General features: G+C 46.6%; 9 non-coding genes across 9 annotated transcripts; all 9 read left to right on the top strand.

The window, feature by feature from the left end:
• Positions 1–723: 723 nt before the first annotated feature.
• Positions 724–795, top strand: trnad-guc (transfer RNA aspartic acid (anticodon GUC)). The gene has a single exon. It is a non-coding gene; the product is annotated as a tRNA-Asp (tRNA).
• Positions 796–1,490: 695 nt separating this feature from the next.
• Positions 1,491–1,562, top strand: trnae-uuc (transfer RNA glutamic acid (anticodon UUC)). Its single transcript has one exon. It is a non-coding gene; the product is annotated as a tRNA-Glu (tRNA).
• A 1,195-nt stretch (positions 1,563–2,757) lies between these two features.
• Positions 2,758–2,829, top strand: trnad-guc (transfer RNA aspartic acid (anticodon GUC)). Its single transcript has one exon. It is a non-coding gene; the product is annotated as a tRNA-Asp (tRNA).
• Positions 2,830–4,783: 1,954 nt separating this feature from the next.
• trnad-guc (transfer RNA aspartic acid (anticodon GUC)) lies at positions 4,784–4,855 on the top strand. The gene has a single exon. It is a non-coding gene; the product is annotated as a tRNA-Asp (tRNA).
• Positions 4,856–6,815: 1,960 nt separating this feature from the next.
• Positions 6,816–6,887, top strand: trnad-guc (transfer RNA aspartic acid (anticodon GUC)). Its single transcript has one exon. It is a non-coding gene; the product is annotated as a tRNA-Asp (tRNA).
• Positions 6,888–14,912: 8,025 nt separating this feature from the next.
• Positions 14,913–14,984, top strand: trnad-guc (transfer RNA aspartic acid (anticodon GUC)). Its single transcript has one exon. It is a non-coding gene; the product is annotated as a tRNA-Asp (tRNA).
• Positions 14,985–18,964: 3,980 nt separating this feature from the next.
• trnad-guc (transfer RNA aspartic acid (anticodon GUC)) lies at positions 18,965–19,036 on the top strand. Its single transcript has one exon. It is a non-coding gene; the product is annotated as a tRNA-Asp (tRNA).
• A 1,954-nt stretch (positions 19,037–20,990) lies between these two features.
• trnad-guc (transfer RNA aspartic acid (anticodon GUC)) lies at positions 20,991–21,062 on the top strand. The gene has a single exon. It is a non-coding gene; the product is annotated as a tRNA-Asp (tRNA).
• Positions 21,063–25,032: 3,970 nt separating this feature from the next.
• On the top strand, positions 25,033–25,104 carry trnad-guc (transfer RNA aspartic acid (anticodon GUC)). The gene has a single exon. It is a non-coding gene; the product is annotated as a tRNA-Asp (tRNA).
• The last annotated feature ends 2,107 nt before the right edge of the window (positions 25,105–27,211 follow it).

Below are 27,211 nucleotides of genomic sequence, written 5' to 3'. Positions count from 1 at the left end.
TCTCCCCATACTGATTCTGCTATCTTCAATTGGTCTCCTCTGGTTACCGTCATACCTGCCACTGGCAAGCGTTTCTCCTTATTACCTCAATCAAATCCCCTTGTAATTTTGAAAGCCTCTTATTAAATTTCCTCTTAACCGTCTGAGGAAAACAATCACAAACTCTCAACATAACTGAAGTTCCTTATCCCTCGGACCACTCTGCAAGACGTCAAACTGAGTGTCTCGCGCTGTATGTCTATCTTTGTCTCCCTCTTTGTCCCTGTCTCTCTCTGTATAGGATTCTGAGGTTGCTTGACAGGATAGATGCAGGGAGGATGTTTCCCCTCCTGGGGGAATCTACAACTAGGGGGCAAAGCTCCAGGATATCCGGTCGCCCATTTAAAACGGAGATGAGGAGGAATTTCTTCTCTCAGAATGTCGTGAATCTTTGGAATCCTCTACCCCAGAGAGCTGTGGAGGCGGAGCCACTGAATATATTCAAGGTGGAGGTAGACATATATTTGAGCTGCAGTGGAGTCAAGGGTTATGGGGAGCGGGCAGGAAAGTGGCGTTGAGTAGAAGATCTGATCAGCCATGATCTTATTGAATGGCGGGGCAGGTTCGAGGGGCCGAATGGCCCACTCCTGCTCCTATTCCTTCTATTCTTATTTCTGTCCCTTCTGCCTCTGTCCCTCTGTTCACAGGTCGATTTTTGCTCTGACAGATTCGGCACTTTTCAGTTCCTCGTTAGTATAGTGGTGAGTATCCCCGCCTGTCACGCGGGAGACCGGGGTTCAATTCCCCGACGGGGAGAATTTTTAACATCCCCAATTTTAAACCTTTGGGCAGCTCCTTAAAAAGACCCTGGGAAAAGTTGAATAGAACAAAATGAACGAAAATAATTTTAAAATATGAACATGACGAAATTTATAACAACTCCCTGCACCAGTTCCTCGTTAGTAGAGTGTTCTCCTTCTGTTTGCCTGTTGTGTGGGGCACTGAGGAGGGAGAGAGAAAATGAGATAACAGCGGGAGAAAGCACGACTGCTCTTTCAATGAGACAGCGCAGGCACGATTGGCCGAATGGCCTCCCACCGTGCTGCCAGCCTCCATGAATGCATGACACTGATATGGATATCTGAGACATACCCACACAAAGAGAGCACATACGGGTATTTTGTGTGTGTTTGCTGCTTTGTCTCAAGCACTGCATAACCATTTCCTGGACAATGTCGTGGATATTATGATGTTCAGTTTTCACTTCCCCGACGGCTTCTCTCTGACTTTATGCCTCTGTCTCTGAGAAAAGCATAGAAGGAAATATATGGCAAATGGACGCCTTCCCGCACTTGATGCTGTGGCTTAGTGAACATGTCCTTTGTGTTCTCGTCTTAAAAGATGTCATATTGTACGAAAAGTTTGCCTGGCGTGAAAGTGATCTGAATTTCAAAGCAGCAAGGAGGAAAGTCTGCTTTGCTCTGCTTGCTGGCAGGCAGCTTCTTGCAGCTTCCCTGGTGGTCTAGTGGTTAGGATTCGGCGCTTTCACCGCCGCGGCCCGGGTTCGATTCCCGGTTAGGGAATCAGTGCGTTTTGAGGCTGTTTGAAATGCCTCCAATCAATGCACCCGCGCGAAGCAATGTCTGCTCCTGATCAACCTTTGCAATTTCAACACGGCTGATGTCTCAACAGGTACACAATGCACTTCCTTGCCTTTTTTAAAATGCCTGCTGTTTCAAAGTCAGCAGGAAATTACATTTGGGACGAGACAATTTAAACGTGTACATGCCCATATTTAACTGCAGCTGACAGTGTCAGAACAGTCACTGTTATTATCAAACTTCCATGTATTTTCTTGCAGGCTGCACCCCCCTAACAAACATAGCTTATCACAGCACGGCTATCAATCAACTCAACGCCAGTTTGAAGAATGCAACATTTGAAAGTTAGCAACGTGTGCAAGACTTTAGTGAGAGAGAGTTGGGCCGTGATAACATTTCTAAGCAGTAAGATATTCAGTAGGCCTGAGCCCTTGCTGCGTAATACAATTCTCCCCATACTGATTCTGCTATCTTCAATTGGTCTCCTCTGGTTACCGTCATACCTGCCACTGGCAAGCGTTTCTCCTTATTACCTCAATCAAATCCCCTCTTAATTTTGAAAGCCTCTTATTAAATTTCCTCTTAACCGTCTGAGGAAAACAATCAGAAACTCTCAACATAACTGAAGTTCCTTATCCCTCGGACCACTCTGCAAGACGTCAAACTGACTGTCTCGCTCTGTATGTCTATCTTTGTCTCCCTCTTTGTCCCTTTCTCTCTCTGTATAGGATTCTGAGGGTGCTTGACAGGATAGATGCAGGGAGGATGTTTCCCCTCCTGGGGGAATCTACAACTGGGGGGCAAAGCTCCAGGATATCCGGTCGCCCATTTAAAACGGAGATGAGGAGGAATTTGTTCTCTCAGAATGTCGTGAATCTTTGGAATCCTCTACCCCAGAGAGCTGTGGGGGCGGAGCCACTGAATATATTCAAGGTGGAGATAGACATATATTTGAGCTGCAGTGGAGTCAAGGGTTATGGGGAGCGGGCAGGAAAGTGGCGTTGAGTATAAGATCTGATCAGCCATGATCTTATTGAATGGCGGGGCAGGCTCGAGGGGCCGAATGGCCCACTCCTGCTCCTATTCCTTCTGTTCTTATTCTGATTTCTGTCCCTTCTGCCTCTGTCCCTCTGTTCACAGGTCGATTTTTGCTCTGACAGATTCGGCATCTTTCAGTTCCTCGTTAGTATAGTGGTGAGTATCCCCGCCTGTCACGCGGGAGACCGGGGTTCAATTCCCCGACGGGGAGAATTTTTAACATCCCCAATTTTAAACCTTTGGGCAGCTCCTTAAAAAGACCCTGGGAAAAGTTGAATAGAATAAAATGAACGAAAATAATTTTAAAATATGAACATGACGAAATTTATAACAACTCCCTGCACCAGTTCCTCGTTAGTAGAGTGTTCTCCTTCTGTTTGCCTGTTGTGTGGGGCACTGAGGAGGGAGAGAGAAAATGAGATAACAGCGGGAGAAAGCACGACTGCTCTTTCAAAGAGACAGCACAGGCACGATTGGCCGAATGGCCTCCCACCGTGCTGCCAGCCTCCATGAATGCATGACACTGAGATGGATATCTGAGACATACCCACACAAAGAGAGCACATACGGGTATTTTGTGTGTGTTTGCTGCTTTGTCTCAAGCAATGCATAACCATTTCCTGGACAATGTCGTGGATATTATGATGTTCAGTTTTCACTTCCCCGACGGCTTCTCTCTGACTTTATGCCTCTGTCTCTGAGAAAAGCATAGAAGGAAATATATGGCAAATGGACCCCTTCCCGCACTTGATGCTGTGGCTTAGTGAACATGTCCTTTGTGTTCTCGTCTAAAAGATGTCATTTTGTACGAAAAGTTTGCCTGGCGTGAAAGTGATCTGAATTTCAAAGCAGCAAGGCGGAAAGTCTGCGTTGCTCTGCTTGCTGGCAGGCAGCTTTTTGCAGCTTCCCTGGTGGTCTAGTGGTTAAGATTCGGCGCTTTTACTGCCGCGGCCCGGGTTCGATTCCCGATTAGGGAACAGTGCGTTTTGAGGCTGTTTGAAATGCCTCCAATCAATGCACCCGCGCGAAGCAATGCCTGCTCCTGATCAACCTTTGCAATTTCAACACTGCTGCTGCCTCAACAGGTACACAATGCACTTCCTTGCCTTTTGTAAAATGCCTGCTGTTTCAAAGTCAGCAGGAAATTACATTTGGGACGAGACAATTTAAACGTGTACATGCCCACATTTAACTGCAGCTGACAGTGTCAGAACAGTCACGGTTATTATCAAACTTCCATGTATTTTCTTGCAGGCTGCACCCCCCTAACAAACTTAGCTTATCACAGCACGGCTATCAATCAACTCAACGCCAGTTTGAAGAATGCAACATTTGAAAGTTAGCAACGTGTGCAAGACTTTAGTGAGAGAGAGTTGGGCCGTGATAACATTGCTAAGCAGTAAGATATTCAGTAGGCCTGAGCCCTTGCTGCGTAATACAATTCTCCCCATACTGATTCTGCTATCTTCAATTGGTCTCCTCTGGTTACCGTCATACCTGCCACTGGCAAGCGTTTCTCCTTATTACCTCAATCAAATCCCCTTGTAATTTTGAAAGCCTCTTATTAAATTTCCTCTTAACCGTCTGAGGAAAACAATCACAAACTCTCAACATAACTGAAGTTCCTTATCCCTCGGACCACTCTGCAAGACGTCAAACTGAGTGTCTCGCGCTGTATGTCTATCTTTGTCTCCCTCTTTGTCCCTGTCTCTCTCTGTATAGGATTCTGAGGTTGCTTGACAGGATAGATGCAGGGAGGATGTTTCCCCTCCTGGGGGAATCTACAACTAGGGGGCAAAGCTCCAGGATATCCGGTCGCCCATTTAAAACGGAGATGAGGAGGAATTTCTTCTCTCAGAATGTCGTGAATCTTTGGAATCCTCTACCCCAGAGAGCTGTGGAGGCGGAGCCACTGAATATATTCAAGGTGGAGGTAGACATATATTTGAGCTGCAGTGGAGTCAAGGGTTATGGGGAGCGGGCAGGAAAGTGGCGTTGAGTAGAAGATCTGATCAGCCATGATCTTATTGAATGGCGGGGCAGGTTCGAGGGGCCGAATGGCCCACTCCTGCTCCTATTCCTTCTATTCTTATTTCTGTCCCTTCTGCCTCTGTCCCTCTGTTCACAGGTCGATTTTTGCTCTGACAGATTCGGCACTTTTCAGTTCCTCGTTAGTATAGTGGTGAGTATCCCCGCCTGTCACGCGGGAGACCGGGGTTCAATTCCCCGACGGGGAGAATTTTTAACATCCCCAATTTTAAACCTTTGGGCAGCTCCTTAAAAAGACCCTGGGAAAAGTTGAATAGAACAAAATGAACGAAAATAATTTTAAAATATGAACATGACGAAATTTATAACAACTCCCTGCACCAGTTCCTCGTTAGTAGAGTGTTCTCCTTCTGTTTGCCTGTTGTGTGGGGCACTGAGGAGGGAGAGAGAAAATGAGATAAAAGCGGGAGAAAGCACGACTGCTCTTTCAAAGAGACAGCGCAGGCACGATTGGCCGAATGGCCTCCCACCGTGCTGCCAGCCTCCATGAATGCATGACACTGAGATGGATATCTGAGACATACCCACACAAAGAGAGCACATACGGGTATTTTGTGTGTGTTTGCTGCTTTGTCTCAAGCACTGCATAACCATTTCCTGGACAATGTCGTGGATATTATGATGTTCAGTTTTCACTTCCCCGACGGCTTCTCTCTGACTTTATGCCTCTGTCTCTGAGAAAAGCATAGAAGGAAATATATGGCAAATGGACGCCTTCCCGCACTTGATGCTGTGGCTTAGTGAACATGTCCTTTGTGTTCTCGTCTAAAAGATGTCATCTTGTACGAAAAGTTTGCCTGGCGTGAAAGTGATCTGAATTTCAAAGCAGCAAGGAGGAAAGTCTGCTTTGCTCTGCTTGCTGGCAGGCAGCTTCTTGTAGCTTACCTGGTGGTCTAGTGGTTAGGATTCGGCGCTTTCACCGCCGCGGCCCGGGTTCGAGTCCCGGTTAGGGAACAGTGCGTTTTGAGGCTGTTTGAAATGCCTCCAATCAATGCACCCGCGCGAAGCAATGTCTGCTCCTGATCAACCTTTGCAATTTCAACACGGCTGATGTCTCAACAGGTACACAATGCACTTCCTTGCCTTTTTTAAAATGCCTGCTGTTTCAAAGTCAGCAGGAAATTACATTTGGGACGAGACAATTTAAACGTGTACATGCCCACATTTAACTGCAGCTGACAGTGTCAGAACAGTCACTGTTATTATCAAACTTCCATGTATTTTCTTGCAGGCTGCACCCCCCTAACAAACATAGCTTATCACAGCACGGCTATCAATCAACTCAACGCCAGTTTGAAGAATGCAACATTTGAAAGTTAGCAACGTGTGCAAGACTTTAGTGAGAGAGAGTTGGGCCGTGATAACATTTCTAAGCAGTAAGATATTCAGTAGGCCTGAGCCCTTGCTGCGTAATACAATTCTCCCCATACTGATTCTGCTATCTTCAATTGGTCTCCTCTGGTTACCGTCATACCTGCCACTGGCAAGCGTTTCTCCTTATTACCTCAATCAAATCCCCTTGTAATTTTGAAAGCCTCTTATTAAATTTCCTCTTAACCGTCTGAGGAAAACAATCACAAACTCTCAACATAACTGAAGTTCCTTATCCCTCGGACCACTCTGCAAGACGTCAAACTGACTGTCTCGCTCTGTATGTCTATCTTTGTCTCCCTCTTTGTCCCTGTCTCTCTCTGTATAGGATTCTGAGGGTGCTTGACAGGATAGATGCAGGGAGGATGTTTCCCCTCCTGGGGGAATCTACAACTCGGGGGCAAAGCTCCAGGATATCCGGTCGCCCATTTAAAACGGAGATGAGGAGGAATTTGTTCTCTCAGAATGTCGTGAATCTTTGGAATCCTCTACCCCAGAGAGCTGTGGAGGCGGAGCCACTGAATATATTCAAGGTGGAGATAGACATATATTTGAGCTGCAGTGGAGTCAAGGGTTATGGGGAGCGGGCAGGAAAGTGGCGTTGAGTATAAGATCTGATCAGCCATGATCTTATTGAATGGCGGGGCAGGCTCGAGGGGCCGAATGGCCCACTCCTGCTCCTGTTCCTTCTGTTCTTATTCTGATTTCTGTCCCTTCTGCCTCTGTCCCTCTGTTCACAGGTCGATTTTTGCTCTGACAGATTCGGCATCTTTCAGTTCCTCGTTAGTATAGTGGTGAGTATCCCCGCCTGTCACGCGGGAGACCGGGGTTCAATTCCCCGACGGGGAGAATTTTTAACATCCCCAATTTTAAACCTTTGAGCAGCTCCTTAAAAAGACCCTGGGAAAAGTTGAATAGAACAAAATGAACGAAAATAATTTTAAAATATGAACATGACGAAATTTATAACAACTCCCTGCACCAGTTCCTCGTTAGTAGAGTGTTCTCCTTCTGTTTGCCTGTTGTGTGGGGCACTGAGGAGGGAGAGAGAAAATGAGATAACAGCGGGAGAAAGCACGACTGCTCTTTCAAAGAGACAGCACAGGCACGATTGGCCGAATGGCCTCCCACCGTGCTGCCAGCCTCCATGAATGCAGGACACTGAGATGGATATCTGAGACATACCCACACAAAGAGAGCACATACGGGTATTTTGTGTGTGTTTGCTGCTTTGTCTCAAGCACTGCATAACCATTTCCTGGACAATGTCGTGGATATTATGATGTTCAGTTTTCACTTCCCCGACGGCTTCTCTCTGACTTTATGCCTCTGTCTCTGAGAAAAGCATAGAAGGAAATATATGGCAAATGGACCCCTTCCCGCACTTGATGCTGTGGCTTAGTGAACATGTCCTTTGTGTTCTCGTCTAAAAGATGTCATCTTGTACGAAAAGTTTGCCTGGCGTGAAAGTGATCTGAATTTCAAAGCAGCAAGGAGGAAAGTCTGCGTTGCTCTGCTTGCTGGCAGGTAGCTTTTTGCAGCTTCCCTGGTGGTCTCGTGGTTAGGATTCGGCGCTTTCACCACCACGGCCCGGGTTCGATTCCCGGTTAGGGAACAGTGCGTTTTGAGGCTGTTTGAAATGCCTCCAATCAATGCACCGGCGCGAAGCCATGTCTGCTCCTGATCAACCTTTGCAATTTCAACACTGCTGATGTCTCAACAGGTACACAATGCACTTCCTTGCCTTTTGTAAAATGCCTGCTGTTTCAAAGTCAGCAGGAAATTACATTTGGGACGAGACAATTTAAACGTGTACATGCCCACATTTAACTGCAGCTGACAGTGTCAGAACAGTCACTGTTATTATCAAACTTCCATGTATTTTCTTGCAGGCTGCACCCCCCTAACAAATATAGCTTATCACAGCACGGCTATCAATCAACTCAACGCCAGTTTGAAGAATGCAACATTTGAAAGTTAGCAACGTGTGCAAGACTTTAGTGAGAGAGAGTTGGGACGTGATAACATTTCTAAGCAGTAAGATATTCAGTAGGCCTGAGCCCTTGCTGCGTAATACAATTCTCCCCATATTGATTCTGCTATCTTCAATTGGTCTCCTCTGGTTACCGTCATACCTGCCACTGGCAAGCGTTTCTCCTTATTACCTCAATCAAATCCCCTTGTAATTTTGAAAGCCTCTTATTAAATTTCCTCTTAACCGTCTGAGGAAAACAATCACAAACTCTCAACATAACTGAAGTTCCTTATCCCTCGGACCACTCTGCAAGACGTCAAACTGACTGTCTCGCTCTGTATGTCTATCTTTGTCTCCCTCTTTGTCCCTGTCTCTCTCTGTATAGGATTCTGAGGGTGCTTGACAGGATAGATGCAGGGAGGATGTTTCCCCTCCTGGGGGAATCTACAACTCGGGGGCAAAGCTCCAGGATATCCGGTCGCCCATTTAAAACGGAGATGAGGAGAAATTTGTTCTCTCAGAATGTCGTGAATCTTTGGAATCCTCTACCCCAGACAGCTGTGGAGGCGGAGCCACTGAATATATTCAAGGTGGAGATAGACATATATTTGAGCTGCAGTGGAGTCAAGGGTTATGGGGAGCGGGCAGGAAAGTGGCGTTGAGTATAAGATCTGATCAGCCATGATCTTATTGAATGGCGGGGCAGGCTCGAGGGGCCGAATGGCCCACTCCTGCTTCTGTTCTTATTCTAATTTCTGTCCCTTCTGCCTCTGTCCCTCTGTTCACAGGTCGATTTTTGCTCTGACAGATTCGGCATCTTTCAGTTCCTCGTTAGTATAGTGGTGAGTATCCCCGCCTGTCACGCGGGTGACCGGGGTTCAATTCCCCGACGGGGAGGATTTTTAACATCCCCAATTTTAAACCTTTGAGCAGCTCCTTAAAAAGACCCTGGGAAAAGTTGAATAGAACAAAATGAACGAAAATAATTTTAAAATATGTACATGACGAAATTTATAATAACTCCCTGCACCAGTTCCTCGTTAGTAGAGTGTTCTCCTTCTGTTTGCCTGTTGTGTGGGGCACTGAGGAGGGAGAGAGAAAATGAGATAACAGCGGGAGAAAGCACGACTGCTCTTTCAAAGAGACAGCACAGGCACGATTGGCCGAATGGCCTCCCACCGTGCTGCCAGCCTCCATGAATGCATGACACTGAGATGGATATCTGAGACATACCCACACAAAGAGAGCACATACGGGTATTTTGTGTGTGTTTGCTGCTTTGTCTCAAGCACTGCATAACCATTTCCTGGACAATGTCGTGGATATTATGATGTTCAGTTTTCACTTCCCCGACGGCTTCTCTCTGACTTTATGCCTCTGTCTCTGAGAAAAGCATAGAAGGAAATATATGGCAAATGGACCCCTTCCCGCACTTGATGCTGTGGCTTAGTGAACATGTCCTTTGTGTTCTCGTCTAAAAGATGTCATCTTGTACGAAAAGTTTGCCTGGCGTGAAAGTGATCTGAATTTCAAAGCAGCAAGGAGGAAAGTCTGCGTTGCTCTGCTTGCTGGCAGGCAGCTTCTTGCAGCTTCCCTGGTGGTCTCGTGGTTAGGATTCGGCGCTTTCACCGCCGCGGCCCGGGTTCGATTCCCGGTTAAGGAACAGTGCGTTTTGAGGCTGTTTGAAATGCCTCCAATCAATGCACCCGCGCGAAGCAATGTCTGCTCCTGATCAACCTTTGCAATTTCAACACTGCTGATGTCTCAACAGGTACACAATGCACTTCCTTGCCTTTTGTAAAATGCCTGCTGTTTCAAAGTCAGCAGGAAATTACATTTGGGACGAGACAATTTAAACGTGTACATGCCCACATTTAACTGCAGCTGACAGTGTCAGAACAGTCACTGTTATTATCAAACTTCCATGTATTTTCTTGCAGGCTGCACCCCCCTAACAAACATAGCTTATCACAGCACGGCTATCAATCAACTCAACGCCAGTTTGAAGAATGCAACATTTGAAAGTTAGCAACGTGTGCAAGACTTTAGTGAGAGAGAGTTGGGCCGTGATAACATTTCTAAGCAGTAAGATATTCAGTAGGCCTGAGCCCTTGCTGCGTAATACAATTCTCCCCATACTGATTCTGCTATCTTCAATTGGTCTCCTCTGGTTACCGTCATACCTGCCACTGGCAAGCGTTTCTCCTTATTACCTCAATCAAATCCCCTTGTAATTTTGAAAGCCTCTTATTAAATTTCCTCTTAACCGTCTGAGGAAAACAATCACAAACTCTCGACATAACTGAAGTTCCTTATCCCTCGGACCACTCTGCAAGACGTCAAACTGACTGTCTCGCTCTGTATGTCTATCTTTGTCTCCCTCTTTGTCCCTGTCTCTCTCTGTATAGGATTCTGAGGGTGCTTGACAGGATAGATGCAGGGAGGATGTTTCCCCTCCTGGCGGAATCTACAACTCGGGGGCAAAGCTCCAGGATATCCGGTCGCCCATTTAAAACGGAGATGAGGAGGAATTTGTTCTCTCAGAATGTCGTGAATCTTTGGAATCCTCTACCCCAGACAGCTGTGGAGGCGGAGCCACTGAATATATTCAAGGTGGAGATAGACATATATTTGAGCTGCAGTGGAGTCAAGGGTTATGGGGAGCGGGCAGGAAAGTGGCGTTGATTATAAGATCTGATCAGCCATGATCTTATTGAATGGCGGGGCAGGCTCGAGGGGCCGAATGGCCTGCTCCTGTTCCTTCTGTTCTTATTCTAATTTCTGTCCCTTCTGCCTCTGTCCCTCTGTTCACAGGTCATTTTTGCTCTGACAGATTCGGCATCTTTCAGTTTCTCGTTAGTATAGTGGTGAGTATCCCCGCCTGTCACGCGGGAGACCGGGGTTCAATTCCCCGACGGGGAGAATTTTTAACATCCCCAATTTTAAACCTTTGGGCAGCTCCTTAAAAAGACCCTGGGAAAAGTTGAATAGAACAAAATGAACGAAAATAATTTTAAAATATGTACATGACGAAATTTATAACAACTCCCTGCACCAGTTCCTCGTTAGTAGAGTGTTCTCCTTCTGTTTGCCTGTTGTGTGGGGCACTGAGGAGGGAGAGAGAAAATGAGATAACAGCGGGAGAAAGCACGACTGCTCTTTCAAAGAGACAGCACAGGCACGATTGGCCGAATGGCCTCCCACCGTGCTGCCAGCCTCCATGAATGCATGACACTGAGATGGATATCTGAGACATACCCACACAAAGAGAGCACATACGGGTATTTTGTGTGTGTTTGCTGCTTTGTCTCAAGCACTGCATAACCATTTCCTGGACAATGTCGTGGATATTATGATGTTCAGTTTTCACTTCCCCGACGGCTTCTCTCTGACTTTATGCCTCTGTCTCTGAGAAAAGCATAGAAGGTAATATATGGCAAATGGACCCCTTCCCGCACTTGATGCTGTGGCTTAGTGAACATGTCCTTTGTATTCTCGTCTAAAAGATGTCATCTTGTACGAAACGTTTGCCTGGCGTGAAAGTGATCTGAATTTCAAAGCAGCAAGGAGGAAAGTCTGCGTTGCTCTGCTTGCTGGCAGGTAGCTTTTTGCAGCTTCCCTGGTGGTCTAGTGGTTAAGATTCGGCGCTTTTACTGCCGCGGCCCGGGTTCGATTCCCGATTAGGGAACAGTGCGTTTTGAGGCTGTTTGAAATGCCTCCAATCAATGCACCCGCGCGAAGCAAAGCCTGCTCCTGATCAACCTTTGCATTCTCAACACTGCTGCTGCCTCAACAGGTACACAATGCACTTCCTTGCCTTTTGTAAAATGCCTGCTGTTTCAAAGTCAGCAGGAAATTACATTTGGGACGAGACAATTTAAACGTGTACATGCCCACATTTAACTGCAGCTGACAGTGTCAGAACATTCACGGTTATTATCAAACTTCCATGTATTTTCTTGCAGGCTGCACCCCCCTAACAAACTTAGCTTATCACAGCACGGCTATCAATCAACTCAACGCCAGTTTGAAGAATGCAACATTTGAAAGTTAGCAACGGGTGCAAGACTTTAGTGAGAGAGAGTTGGGCCGTGATAACATTTCTAAGCAGTAAGATATTCAGTAGGCCTGAGCCCTTGCTGCGTAATACAGTTCTCCCCATACTGATTCTGCTATCTTCAATTGGTCTCCTCTGGTTACCGTCATACCTGCCACTGGCAAGCGTTTCTCCTTATTACCTCAATCAAATCCCCTTGTAATTTTGAAATCCTCTTATTAAATTTCCTCTTAACCGTCTGAGGAAAACAATCACAAACTCTCAACATAACTGAAGTTCCTTATCCCTCGGACCACTCTGCAAGACGTCAAACTGACTGTCTCGCTCTGTATGTCTATCTTTGTCTCCCTCTTTGTCCCTGTCTCTCTCTGTATAGGATTCTGAGGGTGCTTGACAGGATAGATGCAGGGAGGATGTTTCCCCTCCTGGGGGAATCTACAACTAGGGGGCAAAGCTCCAGGATATCCGGTCGCCCATTTAAAACGGAGATGAGGAGGAATTTGTTCTCTCAGAATGTCGTGAATCTTTGGAATCCTCTACCCCAGAGAGCTGTGGAGGCGGAGCCACTGAATATATTCAAGGTGGAGATAGACATATATTTGAGCTGCAGTGGAGTCAAGGGTTATGGGGAGCGGGCAGGAAAGTGGCGTTGAGTAAAAGATCTGATCAGCCATGATCTTATTGAATGGCGGGGCAGGCTCGAGGGGCCGAATGGCCCACTCCTGCTCCGATTCCTTCTGTTCTTATTTCTGTCCCTTCTGCCTCTGTCCCTCTGTTCACAGGTCGATTTTTGCTCTGACAGATTCGGCACCTTTCAGTTCCTCGTTAGTATAGTGGTGAGTATCCCCGCCTGTCACGCGGGCGACCGGGGTTCAATTCCCCGACGGGGAGAATTTTTAACATCCCCAATTTTAAACCTTTGGGCAGCTCCTTAAAAAGACCCTGGGAAAAGTTGAATAGAACAAAATGAACGAAAATAATTTTAAAATATGAACATGACGAAATTTATAACAACTCCCTGCACCAGTTCCTCGTTAGTAGAGTGTTCTCCTTCTGTTTGCCTGTTGTGTGGGGCACTGAGGAGGGAGAGAGAAAATGAGATAACAGCGGGAGAAAGCACGACTGCTCTTTCAAAGAGACAGCACAGGCACGATTGGCCGAATGGCCTCCCACCGTGCTGCCAGCCTCCATGAATGCATGACACTGAGATGGATATCTGAGACATACCCACACAAAGAGAGCACATACGGGTATTTTGTGTGTGTTTGCTGCTTTGTCTCAAGCACTGCATAACCATTTCCTGGACAATGTCGTGGATATTATGATGTTCAGTTTTCACTTCCCCGACGGCTTCTCTCTGACTTTATGCCTCTGTCTCTGAGAAAAGCATAGAAGGAAATATATGGCAAATGGACCCCTTCCCGCACTTGATGCTGTGGCTTAGTGAACATGTCCTTTGTGTTCTCGTCTAAAAGATGTCATCTTGTACGAAAAGTTTGCCTGGCGTGAAAGTGATCTGAATTTCAAAGCAGCAAGGAGGAAAGTCTGCGTTGCTCTGCTTGCTGGCAGGCAGCTTCTTGCAGCTTCTTGCAGCTTCCCTAGTGGTTAGGATACGGCGCTTTCACCGCCGTGGCCCGTGGTTCGATTCCCGGTTAGAGAACAGTGCGTTTTGAGGCTGTTTGAAATGCCTCCAATCAATGCACCCGCGCGAAGCAATGTCTGCTCCTGATCAACCTTTGCAATTTCAACACTGCTGATGTCTCAACAGGTACACAATGCACTTCCTTGCCTTTTGTAAAATGCCTGCTGTTTCAAAGTCAGCAGGAAATTACATTTGGGACGAGACAATTTAAACGTGTACATGCCCACATTTAACTGCAGCTGACAGTGTCAGAACAGTCACTGTTATTATCAAACTTCCATGTATTTTCTTGCAGGCTGCACCCCCCTAACAAACATAGCTTATCACAGCACGGCTATCAATCAACTCAACGCCAGTTTGAAGAATGCAACATTTGAAAGTTAGCAACGTGTGCAAGACTTTGGTGAGAGAGAGTTGGGCCGTGATAACATTTCTAAGCAGTAAGATATTCAGTAGGCCTGAGCCCTTGCTGCGTAATACAATTCTCCCCATTCTGCTATCTTCAATTGGTCTCCTCTGGTTACCGTCATACCTGCAACTGGCAAGCGTTTCACCTTATTACCTCAATCAAATCCCCTTGTAATTTTGAAAGCCTCTTATTAAATTTCCTCTTAACCGTCTGAGGAAAACAATCACAAACTCTCAACATAACTGAAGTTCCTTATCCCTCGGACCACTCTGCAAGACGTCAAACTGACTGTCTCGCTCTGTATGTCTATCTTTGTCTCCCTCTTTGTCCCTGTCTCTCTCTGTATAGGATTCTGAGGGTGCTTGACAGGATAGATGCAGGGAGGATGTTTCCCCTCCTGGGGGAATCTACAACTAGGGGGCAAAGCTCCAGGATATCCGGTCGCCCATTTAAAACGGAGATGAGGAGGAATTTCTTCTCTCAGAATGTTGTGAATCTTTGGAATCATCTACCCCAGAGAGCTGTGGAGGCGGAGCCACTGAATATATTCAAGGTGGAGGTAGACATATATTTGAGCTGCAGTGGAGTCAAGGGTTATGGGGAGCGGGCAGGAAAGTGGCGTTGAGTAGAAGATCTGATCAGCCATGATCTTATTGAATGGCGGGGCAGGTTCGAGGGACCGAATGGCCCACTCCTGCTTCTATTCCTTCTATTCTTATTTCTGTCCCTTCTGCCTCTGTCCCTCTGTTCACAGGTCGATTTTTGCTCTGACAGATTCGGCACTTTTCAGTTCCTCGTTAGTATAGTGGTGAGTATCCCCGCCTGTCACGCGGGAGACCGGGGTTCAATTCCCCGACGGGGAGAATTTTTAACATCCCCAATTTTAAACCTTTGGGCAGCTCCTTAAAAAGACCCTGGGAAAAGTTGAATAGAACAAAATGAACGAAAATAATTTTAAAATATGAACATGACGAAATTTATAACAACTCCCTGCACCAGTTCCTCGTTAGTAGAGTGTTCTCCTTCTGTTTGCCTGTTGTGTGGGGCACTGAGGAGGGAGAGAGAAAATGAGATAACAGCGGGAGAAAGCACGACTGCTCTTTCAAAGAGACAGCACAGGCACGATTGGCCGAATGGCCTCCCACCGTGCTGCCAGCCTCCATGAATGCATGACACTGAGATGGATATCTGAGACATACCCACACAAAGAGAGCACATACGGGTATTTTGTGTGTGTTTGCTGCTTTGTCTCAAGCACTGCATAACCATTTCCTGGACAATGTCGTGGATATTATGATGTTCAGTTTTCACTTCCCCGACGGCTTCTCTCTGACTTTATGCCTCTGTCTCTGAGAAAAGCAGAGAAGGAAATATATGGCAAATGGAGCCCTTCCCGCACTTGATGTTGTGGCTTAGTGAACATGTCCTTTGTGTTCTCGTCTAAAAGATGTCATCTTGTACGAAAAGTTTGCCTGGCGTGAAAGTGATCTGAATTTCAAAGCAGCAAGGAGGAAAGTCTGCGTTGCTCTGCTTGCTGGCAGGCAGCTTCTTGCAGCTTCCCTGGTGGTCTAGTGGTTAGGATTCGGCGCTTTCACCACCACGGCCCGGGTTCGATTCCCGGTTAGGGAACAGTGCGTTTTGAGGCTGTTTGAAATGCCTCCAATCAATGCACCGGCGCGAAGCCATGTCTGCTCCTGATCAACCTTTGCAATTTCAACACTGCTGCTGCCTCAACAGGTACACAATGCACTTCCTTGCCTTTTGTAAAATGCTTGCTGTTTCAAAGTCAGCAGGAAATTACATTTGGGACGAGACAATTTAAACGTGTACATGCCCACATTTAACTGCAGCTGACAGTGTCAGAACAGTCACGGTTATTATCAAACTTCCATGTATTTTCTTGCAGGCTGCACCCCCCTAACAAACTTAGCTTATCACAGCACGGCTATCAATCAACTCAACGCCAGCTTGAAGAATGCAACATTTGAAAGTTAGCAAAGTGTGCAAGACTTTAGTGAGAGAGAGTTGGGCCGTGATAACATTTCTAAGCAGTAAGATATTCAGTAGGCCTGAGCCCTTGCTGCATAATACAATTCTCCCCATACTGATTCTGCTATCTTCAATTGGTCTCCTCTGGTTACCGTCATACCTGCCACTGGCAAGCGTTTCTCCTTATTACCTCAATCAAATCCCCTTGTAATTTTGAAAGCCTCTTATTAAATTTCCTCTTAACCGTCTGAGGAAAACAATCACAAACTCTCAACATAACTGAAGTTCCTTATCCCTCGGACCACTCTGCAAGACGTCAAACTGACTGTCTCGCTCTGTATGTCTATATTTGTCTCCCTCTTTGTCCCTGTCTCTCTCTGTATAGGATTCTGAGGGTGCTTGACAGGATAGATGCAGGGAGGATGTTTCCCCTCCTGGGGGAATCTACAACTAGGGGGCAAAGCTCCAGGATATCCGGTCGCCCATTTAAAACGGAGATGAGGAGGAATTTCTTCTCTCAGAATGTTGTGAATCTTTGGAATCATCTACCCCAGAGAGCTGTGGAGGCGGAGCCACTGAATATATTCAAGGTGGAGGTAGACATATATTTGAGCTGCAGTGGAGTCAAGGGTTATGGGGAGCGGGCAGGAAAGTGGCGTTGAGTAGAAGATCTGATCAGCCATGATCTTATTGAATGGCGGGGCAGGTTCGAGGGACCGAATGGCCCACTCCTGCTCCTATTCCTTCTGTTCTTATTCTTATTTCTGTCCCCTCTGTCCCTCTGTTCACAGGTCGATTTTTGCTCTGACAGATTCGGCACCTTTCAGTTCCTCGTTAGTATAGTGGTGAGTATCCCCGCCTGTCACGCGGGAGACCGCGGATCAATTCCCCGACGAGGAGAATTTTTAACATCCCCAATTTTAAACCTTTGGGCAGCTCCTTAAAAAGACCCTGGGAAAAGTTGAATAGAACAAAATGAACGAAAATAATTTTAAAATATGTACATGACGAAATTTATAACAACTCCCTGCACCAGTTCCTCGTTAGGAGAGTGTTCTCCTTCTGTTTGCCTGTTGTGTGGGGCACTGAGGAGGGAGAGAGAAAATGAGATAACAGCGGGAGAAAGCACGACTGCTCTTTCAAAGAGACAGCACAGGCACGATTGGCCGAATGGCCTCCCACCGTGCTGCCAGCCTCCATGAATGCATGACACTGAGATGGATATCTGAGACATACCCACACAAAGAGAGCACATACGGGTATTTTGTGTGTGTTTGCTGCTTTGTCTCAAGCACTGCATAACCATTTCCTGGACAATGTCGTGGATATTATGATGTTCAGTTTTCACTTCCCCGACGGCTTCTCTCTGACTTTATGCCTCTGTCTCTGAGAAAAGCATAGAAGGTAATATATGGCAAATGGACCCCTTCCCGCACTTGATGCTGTGGCTTAGTGAACATGTCCTTTGTGTTCTCGTCTAAAAGATGTCATCTTGTACGAAAAGTTTGCCTGGCGTGAAAGTGATCTGAATTTCAAAGCAGCAAGGAGGAAAGTCTGCGTTGCTCTGCTTGCTGGCAGGCAGCTTCTTGCAGCTTCCCTGGTGGTCTAGTGGTTAAGATTCGGCGCTTTCACTGCCGCGGCCCGGGTTCGATTCCCGATTAGGGAACAGTGCGTTTTGATGCTGTTTGAAATGTCTCCAATCAATGCACCCGCGCGAAGCAATGCCTGCTCCTGATCAACCTTTGCAATTTCAACACTGCTGCTGCCTCAACAGGGACACAATGCACTTCCTTGCCTTTTGTAAAATGCCTGCTGTTTCAAAGTCAGCAGGAAATTACATTTGTGACGAGACAATTTAAACGTGTACATGCCCACATTTAACTGCAGCTGACAGTGTCAGAACAGTCACGGTTATTATCAAACTTCCATGTATTTTCTTGCAGGCTGCACCCCGCTAACAAACTTAGCTTATCACAGCACGGCTATCAATCAACTCAACGCCAGTTTGAAGAATGCAACATTTGAAAGTTAGCAACGTGTGCAAGACTTTAGTGAGAGAGAGTTGGGCCGTGATAACATTTCTAAGCAGTAAGATATTCAGTAGGCCTGAGCCCTTGCTGCGTAATACAATTCTCCCCATACTGATTCTGCTATCTTCAATTGGTCTCCTCTGGTTACCGTCATACCTGCCACTGGCAAGCGTTTCTCCTTATTACCTCAATCAAATCCCCTTGTAATTTTGAAAGCCTCTTATTAAATTTCCTCTTAACCGTCTGAGGAAAACAATCACAAACTCTCAACATAACTGAAGTTCCTTATCCCTCGGACCACTCTGCAAGACGTCAAACTGAGTGTCTCGCTCTGTATGTCTATCTTTGTCTCCCTCTTTGTCCCTGTCTCTCTCTGTATAGGATTCTGAGGGTGCTTGACAGGATAGATGCAGGGAGGATGTTTCCCCTCCTGGGGGAATCTACAACTAGGGGGCAAAGCTCCAGGATATCCGGTCGCCCATTTAAAACGGAGATGAGGAGGAATTTCTTCTCTCAGAATGTCGTGAATCTTTGGAATCCTCTACCCCAGAGAGCTGTGGAGGCGGAGCCACTGAATATATTCAAGGTGGAGGTAGACATATATTTGAGCTGCAGTGGAGTCAAGGGTTATGGGGAGCGGGCAGGAAAGTGGCGTTGAGTAGAAGATCTGATCAGCCATGATCTTATTGAATGGCGGGGCAGGCTCGAGGGGCCGAATGGCCCACTCCTGCTCCGATTCCTTCTGTTCTTATTTCTGTCCCTTCTGCCTCTGTCCCTCTGTTCACAGGTCGATTTTTGCTCTGACAGATTCGGCACCTTTCAGTTCCTCGTTAGTATAGTGGTGAGTATCCCCGCCTGTCACGCGGGAGACCGGGGTTCAATTCCCCGACGGGGAGAATTTTTAACATCCCCAATTTTAAACCTTTGGGCAGCTCCTTAAAAAGACCCTGGGAAAAGTTGAATAGAACAAAATGAACGAAAATAATTTTAAAATATGAACATGACGAAATTTATAACAACTCCCTGCACCAGTTCCTCGTTAGTAGAGTGTTCTCCTTCTGTTTGCCTGTTGTGTGGGGCACTGAGGAGGGAGAGAGAAAATGAGATAACAGCGGGAGAAAGCACGACTGCTCTTTCAAAGAGACAGCACAGGCACGATTGGCCGAATGGCCTCCCACCGTGCTGCCAGCCTCCATGAATGCATGACACTGAGATGGATATCTGAGACATACCCACACAAAGAGAGCACATACGGGTATTTTGTGTGTGTTTGCTGCTTTGTCTCAAGCACTGCATAACCATTTCCTGGACAATGTCGTGGATATTATGATGTTCAGTTTTCACTTCCCCGACGGCTTCTCTCTGACTTTATGCCTCTGTCTCTGAGAAAAGAATAGAAGGTAATATATGGCAAATGGACCCCTTCCCGCACTTGATGCTGTGGCTTAGTGAACATGTCCTTTGTGTTCTCGTCTAAAAGATGTCATCTTGTCCGAAAAGTTTGCCTGGCGTGAAAGTGATCTGAATTTCAAAGCAGCAAGGAGGAAAGTCTGCGTTGCTCTGCTTGCTGGCAGGCAGCTTTTTGCAGCTTCCCTGGTGGTCTAGTGGTTAAGATTCGGCGCTTTTACTGCCGCGGCCCGGGTTCGATTCCCGATTAGAGAACAGTGCGTTTTGAGGCTGTTTGAAATGCCTCCAATCAATGCACCCGCGCGAAGCAATGCCTGCTCCTGATCAACCTTTGCAATTTCAACACTGCTGCTGCCTCAACAGGTACACAATGCACTTCCTTGCCTTTTGTAAAATGCCTGCTGTTTCAAAGTCAGCAGGAAATTACATTTGGGACGAGACAATTTAAACGTGTACATGCCCACATTTAACTGCAGCTGACAGTGTCAGAACAGTCACGGTTATTATCAAACTTCCATGTATTTTCTTGCAGGCTGCACCCCCCTAACAAACTTAGCTTATCACAGCACGGCTATCAATCAACTCAACGCCAGTTTGAAGAATGCAACATTTGAAAGTTAGCAACGTGTGCAAGACTTTAGTGAGAGAGAGTTGGGCCGTGATAACATTTCTAAGCAGTAAGATATTCAGTAGGCCTGAGCCCTTGCTGCGTAATACAATTCTCCCCATACTGATTCTGCTATCTTCAATTGGTCTCCTCTGGTTACCGTCATACCTGCCACTGGCAAGCGTTTCTCCTTATTACCTCAATCAAATCCCCTTGTAATTTTGAAAGCCTCTTATTAAATTTCCTCTTAACCGTCTGAGGAAAACAATCACAAACTCTCAACATAACTGAAGTTCCTTATCCCTCGGACCACTCTGCAAGACGTCAAACTGACTGTCTCGCTCTGTATGTCTATCTTTGTCTCCCTCTTTGTCCCTGTCTCTCTCTGTATAGAATTCTGAGGGTGCTTGACAGGATAGATGCAGGGAGGATGTTTCCCCTCCTGGGGGAATCTACAACTCGGGGGCAAAGCTCCAGGATATCCGGTCGCCCATTTAAAACGGAGATGAGGAGGAATTTGTTCTCTCAGAATGTCGTGAATCTTTGGAATCCTCTACCCCAGAGAGCTGTGGAGGCGGAGCCACTGAATATATTCAAGGTGGAGATAGACATATATTTGAGCTGCAGTGGAGTCAAGGGTTATGGGGAGCGGGCAGGAAGGTGGCGTTGAGTACAAGATCTGATCAGCCATGATCTTATTGAATGGCGGGGCAGGCTCGAGGGGCCGAATGGCCCACTCCTGCTCCGATTCCTTCTGTTCTTATTTCTGTCCCTTCTGCCTCTGTCCCTCTGTTCACAGGTCGATTTTTGCTCTGACAGATTCGGCACCTTTCAGTTCCTCGTTAGTATAGTGGTGAGTATCCCCGCCTGTCACGCGGGAGACCGGGGTTCAATTCCCCGACGGGGAGAATTTTTAACATCCCCAATTTTAAACCTTTGGGCAGCTCCTTAAAAAGACCCTGGGAAAAGTTGAATCGAACAAAATGAACGAAAATAATTTTAAAATATGTACATGACGAAATTTATAACAACTCCCTGCACCAGTTCCTCGTTAGTAGAGTGTTCTCCTTCTGTTCGCCTGTTGTGTGGGGCACTGAGGAGGGAGAGAGAAAATGAGATAACAGCGGGAGAAAGCACGACTGCTCTTTCAAAGAGACAGCACAGGCACGATTGGCCGAAAGGCCTCCCACCGTGCTGCCAGCCTCCATGAATGCATGACACTGAGATGGATATCTGAGACATACCCACACAAAGAGAGCACATACGGGTATTTTGTGTGTGTTTGCTGCTTTGTCTCAAGCACTGCATAACCATTTCCTGGACAATGTCGTGGATATTATGATGTTCAGTTTTCACTTCCCCGACGGCTTCTCTCTGACTTTATGCCTCTGTCTCTGAGAAAAGCATAGAAGGAAATATATGGCAAATGGACCCCTTCTCGCACTTGATGCTGTGGCTTAGTGAACATGTCCTTTGTGTTCTCGTCTAAAAGATGTCATCTTGTACGAAAAGTTTGCCTGGCGTGAAAGTGATCTGAATTTCAAAGCAGCAAGGAGGAAAGTCTGCGTTGCTCTGCTTGCTAGCAGGCAGCTTCTTGCAGCTTCCCTGGTGGTCTAGTGGTTAAGATTCGGCGCTTTCACTGCCGCGGCCCCGGTTCGATTCCCGATTAGGGAACAGTGCGTTTTGATGCTGTTTGAAATGTCTCCAATCAATGCACCCGCGCGAAGCAATGCCTGCTCCTGATCAACCTTTAGCAATTTCAACACTGCTGATGCCTCAACAGCTACACAATGCACATCCTTGCCTTTTGTAAAATGCCTGCTGTTTCAAAGTCAGCAGGAAATTACATTTGGGACGAGACAATTTAAACGCGTATATGCCCACATTTAACTGCAGCTGACAGTGTCAGAACAGTCACGGTTATTATCAAACTTCCATGTATTTTCTTGCAGGCTGCACCCCCCTAACAAACTTAGCTTATCACAGCACGGCTATCAATCAACTCAACGCCAGTTTGAAGAATGCAACATTTGAAAGTTAGCAACGTGTGCAAGACTTTAGTGAGAGAGAGTTGGGCCGTGATAACATTTCTAAGCAGTAAGATATTCAGTAGGCCTGAGCCCGTGCTGCGTAATACAATTCTCCCCATACTGATTCTGCTATCTTCAATTGGTCTCCTCTGGTTACCGTCATACCTGCCACTGGCAAGCGTTTCTCCTTATTACCTCAATCAAATCCCCTTGTAATTTTGAAAGCCTCTTATTAAATTTCCTCTTAACCGTCTGAGGAAAACAATCACAAACTCTCAACATAACTGAAGTTCCTTATCCCTCGGACCACTCTGCAAGACGTCAAACTGACTGTCTCGCTCTGTATGTCTATCTTTGTCTCCCTCTTTGTCCCTGTCTCTCTCTGTATAGGATTCTGAGGGTGCTTGACAGGATAGATGCAGGGAGGATGTTTCCCCTCCTGGGGGAATCTACAACTAGGGGGCAAAGCTCCAGGATATCCGGTCGCCCATTTAAAACGGAGATGAGGAGGAATTTGTTCTCTCAGAATGTCGTGAATCTTTGGAATCCTCTACCCCAGAGAGCTGTGGAGGCGGAGCCACTGAATATATTCAAGGTGGAGATAGACATATATTTGAGCTGCAGTGGAGTCAAGGGTTATGGGGAGCGGGCAGGAAAGTGGCGTTGAGTACAAGATCTGATCAGCCATGATCTTATTGAATGGCGGGGCAGGCTCGAGGGGCCGAATGGCCCACTCCTGCTCCGATTCCTTCTGTTCTTATTTCTGTCCCTTCTGCCTCTGTCCCTCTGTTCACAGGTCGATTTTTGCTCTGGCAGATTCGGCACCTTTCAGTTCCTCGTTAGTATAGTGGTGAGTATCCCCGCCTGTCACGCAGGAGACCGGGGTTCAATTCCCCGACGGGGAGAATTTTTAACATCCCCAATTTTAAACCTTTGGGCAGCTCCTTAAAAAGACCCTGGGAAAAGTTGAATAGAACAAAATGAACGAAAATAATTTTAAAATATGTACATGACGAAATTTATAACAACTCCCTGCACCAGTTCCTCGTTAGTAGAGTGTTCTCCTTCTGTTTGCCTGTTGTGTGGGGCTCTGAGGAGGGAGAGAGAAAATGAGATAACAGCGGGAGAAAGCACGACTGCTCTTTCAAAGAGACAGCACAGGCACGATTGGCCGAATGGCCTGCCAGCCTCCATGAATGCATGACACTGAGATGGATATCTGAGACATACCCACACAAAGAGAGCACATACGGGTATTTTGTGTGTGTTTGCTGCTTTGTCTCAAGCACTGCATAACCATTTCCTCGACAATGTCGTGGATATTATGATGTCAGTTTTCACTTCCCCGACGGCTTCTCTTTGACTTTATGCCTCTGTCTCTGAGAAAAGCATAGAAGGAAATATATGGCAAATGGACGCCTTCCCGCACTTGATGCTGTGGCTTAGTGAACATGTCCTTTGTGTTCTCGTCTAAAAGATGTCATCTTGTACGAAAGGTTTGCCTGGCGTTAAAGTGATCTGAATTTCAAAGCAGCAAGGAGGAAAGTCTGCGTTGCTCTGCTTGCTGGCAGGCAGCTTCTTGCAACTTTTTGCAGCTTCCCTGGTGGTCTAGTGGTTAAGATTCGGCGCTTTCACTGCCGCGGCCCGGGTTCGATTCCCGATTAGGGAACAGTGCGTTTTGATGCTGTTTGAAATGTCTCCAATCAATGCACCCGCGCGAAGCAATGCCTGCTCCTGATCAACCTTTGCAATTTCAACACTGCTGCTGCCTCAACAGGGACACAATGCACTTCCTTTCCTTTTGTAAAATGCCTGCTGTTTCAAAGTCAGCAGGAAATTACATTTGTGACGAGACAATTTAAACGTGTACATGCCCACATTTAACTGCAGCTGACAGTGTCAGAACAGTCACGGTTATTATCAAACTTCCATGTATTTTCTTGCAGGCTGCACCCCCCTAACAAACTTAGCTTATCACAGCACGGCTATCAATCAACTCAACGCCAGTTTGAAGAATGCAACATTTGAAAGTTAGCAACGTGTGCAAGACTTTAGTGAGAGAGAGTTGGGCCGTGATAACATTTCTAAGCAGTAAGATATTCAGTAGGCCTGAGCCCTTGCTGCGAAATACAATTCTCCCCATACTGATTCTGCTATCTTCAATTGGTCTCCTCTGGTTACCGTCATACCTGCCACTGGCAAGCGTTTCTCCTTATTACCTCAATCAAATCCCCTTGTAATTTTGAAAGCCTCTTATTAAATTTCCTCTTAACCGTCTGAGGAAAACAATCACAAACTCTCAACATAACTGAAGTTCCTTATCCCTCGGACCACTCTGCAAGACGTCAAACTGAGTGTCTCGCTCTGTATGTCTATCTTTGTCTCCCTCTTTGTCCCTGTCTCTCTCTGTATAGGATTCTGAGGGTGCTTGACAGGATAGATGCAGGGAGGATGTTTCCCCTCCTGGGGGAATCTACAACTAGGGGGCAAAGCTCCAGGATATCCGGTCGCCCATTTAAAACGGAGATGAGGAGGAATTTCTTCTCTCAGAATGTCGTGAATCTTTGGAATCCTCTACCCCAGAGAGCTGTGGAGGCGGAGCCACTGAATATATTCAAGGTGGAGATAGACATATATTTGAGCTGCAGTGGAGTCAAGGGTTATGGGGAGCGGGCAGGAAAGTGGCGTTGAGTACAAGATCTGATCAGCCATGATCTTATTGAATGGCGGGGCAGGCTCGAGGGGCCGAATGGCCCACTCCTGCTCCTATTCCTTCTGTTCTTATTCTTATTTCTGTCCCTCTGTTCACAGGTCGATTTTTGCTCTGACAGATTCGGCACTTTTCAGTTCCTCGTTAGTATAGTGGTGAGTATCCCCGCCTGTCACGCGGGAGACCGGGGTTCAATTCCCCGACGAGGAGAATTTTTAACATCCCCAATTTTAAACCTTTGGGCAGCTCCTTAAAAAGACCCTGGGAAAAGTTGAATAGAACAAAATGATCGAAAATAATTTTAAAATATGAACATGACGAAATTTATAACAACTCCCTGCACCAGTTCCTCGTTAGCAGAGTGTTCTCCTTCTGTTTGCCTGTTGTGTGCGGCACTGAGGAGGGAGAGAGAAAATGAGATAACAGCGGGAGAAAGCACGACTGCTCTTTCAAAGAGACAGCACAGGCACGATTGGCCGAATGGCCTCCCACCGTGCTGCCAGCCTCCATGAATGCATGACACTGAGATGGATATCTGAGACATACCCACACAAAGAGAGCACATACGGGTATTTTGTGTGTGTTTGCTGCTTTGTCTCAAGCACTGCATAACCATTTCCTGGACAATGTCGTGGATATTATGATGTTCAGTTTTCACTTCCCCGACGGCTTCTCTCTGACTTTATGCCTCTGTCTCTGAGAAAAGCATAGAAGGAAATATATGGCAAATGGACCCCTTCCCGCACTTGATGCTGTGGCTTAGTGAACATGTCCTTTGTGTTCTCGTCTAAAAGATGTCATCTTGTCCGAAAAGTTTGCCTGGCGTGAAAGTGATCTGAATTTCAAAGCAGCAAGGAGGAAAGTCTGCGTTGCTCTGCTTGCTGGCAGGCAGCTTTTTTCAACTTCTTGCAGCTTCCCTGGTGGTCCAGTGGTTAGGATTCGGCGCTTTCACCGCCGCGGCCAGGATTCGATTCCCGGTTAGGGAACAGTGCGTTTTGAGGCTGTTTGAAATGCCTCCAATCAATGCACCCGCGCGAAGCAATGTCTGCTCCTGATCAACCTTTAGCAATTTCAACACTGCTGATGCCTCAACAAGTACACAATGCACTTCCTTGCCTTTTGTAAAATGCCTGCTGTTTCAAAGTCAGCAGGAAATTACATTTGGGACGAGACAATTTAAACGCGTATATGCCCACATTTAACTGCAGCTGACAGTGTCAGAACAGTCACGGTTATTATCAAACTTCCATGTATTTTCTTGCAGGCTGCACCCCCTAACAAACTTAGCTTATCACAGCACGGCTATCAATCAACTCAACGCCAGTTTGAAGAATGCAACATTTGAAAGTTAGCAAAGTGTGCAAGACTTTAGTGAGAGAGAGTTGGGCCGTGATAACATTTCTAAGCAGTAAGATATTCAGTAGGCCTGAGCCCTTGCTGCGTCATACAATTCTCCCCATACTGATTCTGCTATCTTCAATTGGTCTCCTCTGGTTACCGTCATACCTGCCACTGGCAAGCGTTTCTCCTTATTACCTCAATCAAATCCCCTTGTAATTTTGAAAGCCTCTTATTAAATTTCCTCTTAACCGTCTGAGGAAAACAATCACAAACTCTCAACATAACTGAAGTTCCTTATCCCTCGGACCACTCTGCAAGACGTCAAACTGAGTGTCTCGCTCTGTATGTCTATCTTTGTCTCCCTCTTTGTCCCTGTCTCTCTCTGTATAGGATTCTGAGGTTGCTTGACAGGATAGATGCAGGGAGGATGTTTCCCCTCCTGGGGGAATCTACAACTAGGGGGCAAAGCTCCAGGATATCCGGTCGCCCATTTAAAACGGAGATGAGGAGGAATTTCTTCTCTCAGAATGTCGTGAATCTTTGGAATCCTCTACCCCACAGAGCTGTGGAGGCGGAGCCACTGAATATATTCAAGGTGGAGGTAGACATATATTTGAGCTGCAGTGGAGTCAAGGGTTATGGGGAGCGGGCAGGAAAGTGGCGTTGAGTAGAAGATCTGATCAGCCATGATCTTATTGAATGGCGGGGCAGGTTCGAGGGGCCGAATGGCCCACTCCTGCTCCTATTCCTTCTATTCTTATTTCTGTCCCTTCTGCCTCTGTCCCTCTGTTCACAGGTCGATTTTTGCTCTGACAGATTCGGCACTTTTCAGTTCCTCGTTAGTATAGTGGTGAGTATCCCCGCCTGTCACGCGGGAGACCGGGGTTCAATTCCCCGACGGGGTGAATTTTTAACATCCCCAATTTTAAACCTTTGGGCAGCTCCTTAAAAAGACCCTGGGAAAAGTTGAATAGAA

Source organism: Somniosus microcephalus, unplaced genomic scaffold (assembly GCF_052327205.1).
Source record: "Somniosus microcephalus isolate GS21.2 unplaced genomic scaffold, FLI_Smic_1.0 unresolved_chr5, whole genome shotgun sequence".
Taxonomy (NCBI): domain Eukaryota; kingdom Metazoa; phylum Chordata; class Chondrichthyes; order Squaliformes; family Somniosidae; genus Somniosus; species Somniosus microcephalus.
This window is presented reverse-complemented; position numbering and strand designations above follow the sequence as displayed.